The sequence below is a fragment of the Psammomys obesus genome, unplaced genomic scaffold (genome assembly GCF_907164565.1).
Source record: "Psammomys obesus unplaced genomic scaffold, mPsaObe1.curated_primary_1811, whole genome shotgun sequence".
Lineage (NCBI taxonomy): Eukaryota > Metazoa > Chordata > Mammalia > Rodentia > Muridae > Psammomys > Psammomys obesus.
In genome coordinates, this window is record NW_026596147.1 from 11,656,184 (window position 1) to 11,659,246 (window position 3,063).

General features: G+C 38.9%; 1 non-coding gene across 1 annotated transcript; it reads right to left on the minus strand.

Annotated features, from left to right (window-relative positions):
* Window positions 1–799: 799 nt before the first annotated feature.
* LOC129666531 (U6 spliceosomal RNA) lies at window positions 800–907 on the minus strand. The gene has a single exon (XR_008718588.1). It is a non-coding gene; the product is annotated as a U6 spliceosomal RNA (small nuclear RNA).
* Between the last annotated feature and the right edge of the window lie 2,156 nt (window positions 908–3,063).

A 3,063-nucleotide genomic window follows, 5' to 3' on the forward strand; every position in this document is an offset into this window, starting at 1 on the left:
GTTTCTTTCTGCGTTTCAGTTAGTTTGGCTAAGGTTTTGTTTATCTTGTTAATTTTCTAAAGAACCATCTCTTGGTTTCATTAATTCTTTGAATTGTTTTATTTGTTTCTAATCGGTTGATTTCAGCCCTGAGTTTTATTATTTCCAGCTGTCTGCTCCTCTTGGGTCTATTTTCTTCTTTTTTTTCTAGGGTTTTCAGTTGGGCCATTAAGTTGCTTATATGAGATGTCACAAATTTCTTATTGAAGGCACTTAATGCTATGAATTTTCCTCTGAGCACTGCTTTCATTGTGTCCCATAAATTAGGGTATGTTGTACCTTCATTTGCATTGAATTCTAGGAAGTCTTTAATGTCTTTATTTCTTTCTTAACCCAGCTGTCATTGAACAGCAAGTTGTTCAGTTTCCATGTGTTTGTAGGCTTCTTTCTAATTCCATTGTTGTTGAGGTGCAGCTTTAGTCCATGGTGGTCAGATAGAATACAGGATATTATTTCAATCCTCTTGTATCTGTTGAGGCTTGCTTTATGACCAACTATATGGTCTATTTTGGAGAAGGTTCCATGAGGTGCTGAAAAGAAGGTATACTCTTGAGTTTGGGTGGAAAGTTCTGTAGACATCTATTAGGTCCACTTAATTTAGGACCCCTGTAACTGCCTTTATTTCTTTATTAGGCTTCTGTCTAGATGATATGTCCCTTGGTGAAAGTGGGGTGTTGAAGTCTCTCACTATTAAGGTGTTGGGATCGATGTGTGATTTGAGTTTTAATAATGTTTCCTTTATGAATGTAGGCGCTCTTGTAAAAATATGGAATGCTTCACAATTTTGTGTGTTATCCTTGCACAGGGGGCATGCTAATCTTCTCTGTATCGTTCCAATTTGTAGTATATGTGCTGCCAAAGCGAGCACCCATTTGTTTTTCTAAGTGAGGATTGATCACCTTACCCAGATCCATCAAAGGAGGAATGGATACAGAAATCATGGTACATTTACACAATGGAATACTACTCAGCAATTAAAAACAAGGAAATCATGAAATTTGCAGGCAAATGGTGGGATCTCGAAAAGATCATCCTGAGTGAGTTAACCCAGAAGCAGAAAGACACATATAGTATATACTCACTTATAAGTGAATATTAGTCATATCATCCAGGATAAGCATACTAAAATCTATACTCTTAAAGAAGCTAAACAAGAAGGAGGATCCTGGAAAATATTATCAGTCTCCTGACTCAGAAAGAGAAATGGGATAGACCACATAAGTGGGAGAAAACAGGGAATAGGACTGGAGCTTACCACAGGGGGCCTCTGAAAGACTCTACCCAGCAGATGCTGAGACTCATAGTCAATTTTTGGATAGAGTGCAGGGAATCTTAGGAAAGTAGGGGGAGATATAAAGACCTGGAGGGGATAGGAGCTCCACAGAAAAATAACAGAACCAAAAAATCTGGGCTCCGGGGACTTTAAAAAGACCAATACTCTAAGTAACATACATGAAGATAACCTAGACCTCTTGCTCAGATGTAGCCTATGGCAGCTCAGTTTCCAATTGGGTTCCCAGAAAAGGGAGCAGGGGCTGTTTCTGACATGAACTCTGTGGCTGGCTCTTTGATACCCCCCGCCAGGGGTACCAGGCCACAGAGGAAGACAATGCTGAGCTGATGAGACCTGATAGGTTAGGGTCAGAGGGAAGGGGAGAAGGATTTCCCCTATCAGTGAAGTTGGGGAGAATCATGGGAGTAGAAGAGAGTGGGAGGGTGGAAATGGTAGGGGACAAGTGAGCAGGCTACAGCTGGGATAAAATGTGAATAAATTGTAATAAAAATATTATAAAATGAAATATATATATATATATATATATATATACATATACAGGGAAAAATAACTTGGATATTAGGTATGGCTGCATGTGTAGATGTGTGTGTGTGTGTGCATTTGCCTGCTCTTCTGTGTGGATGAGTTTTTGCATTTGTGTGTGTGTGTGTGTGTGTGTATTCATAGTCACAACTAAAATTCTGTTTCTATTCAGAAGAAGTAATGCATCTGAAAGAGTTCTATTATTCACTTAGCTGAAAATTAAGTTACATGATAAGACTCTCCTTACTTAAAGTGAAGTGACTGATGAATTTTACCTGTTATAATAGTAGTAATTCCATAATTATGAAAATTCCACCTAATTCACATATGAAAATTTGTTTTCCCTTTTGAATGAGAATTAAGTACCTTCCCTATGGTCTTCCTTGTGTTTTATCATCTTTAGGTCTGTTCATTTTAGTATGCTTATCCTGTATTATAAGTCTAATATCCACTTATATGTGAGTATATAACGTGTGTGTCTTTCTGCTTCTGGGGTACCTCACTCAGGATGATCTTTTCTAGATCCTACCATCTGCCTGCAAATTTCATGATTTCCTTGTTTTTAATTGCTGAGTAGTATTCCATTGTGTAAATGTACCATAATTTCTGTATCTCTTTTTCCGTCGAGGGACTTCTACATTGTTTCCAGATTCTGGATATTATGAATAAAGCTACTATGAAAACAGTTAAGCAATCACCATTGTTGCATGGCTGAACATCTCTTGGATATAGTCCCAAGTGTGCTATAGATGGTTTTCAAGATAACACTAATACCAGTTTTCTGAGAAAGCACCAGTGTGATTTCCAAAGTGGTTATAAACTTTAATTTCCCACCAAAAATGTAGGTGGGTTCACCAAAAAACGTAGAAGAGAGGTAACAGGTCAGGAACCTATCACAGATGTACTCTAAAGACTCCCTCCAGCAGGAGATCAAAGCAGATTCAGAGACTCACAGCCAAACTTTGGACAGAACACAGGAGTTCTAACAGAAAAAGGGGTGTAAAAAAGGACCCAGAAGGAACAAGAGCCACACAAGGAGACAAACACAGCCAAAATACCAGGGCCCAGCGGGGACTGCCCAGACTGATGCATCAACCAAAGGCCATAAACAGAGAGGACCTAGGCCCCTGTTCAAATGTAGCTCAGTCTCCATGTGGGTTCCCTAGTAAGAGAAGAGATAATCTCTAACATAAACTCAGTTGCCTGCT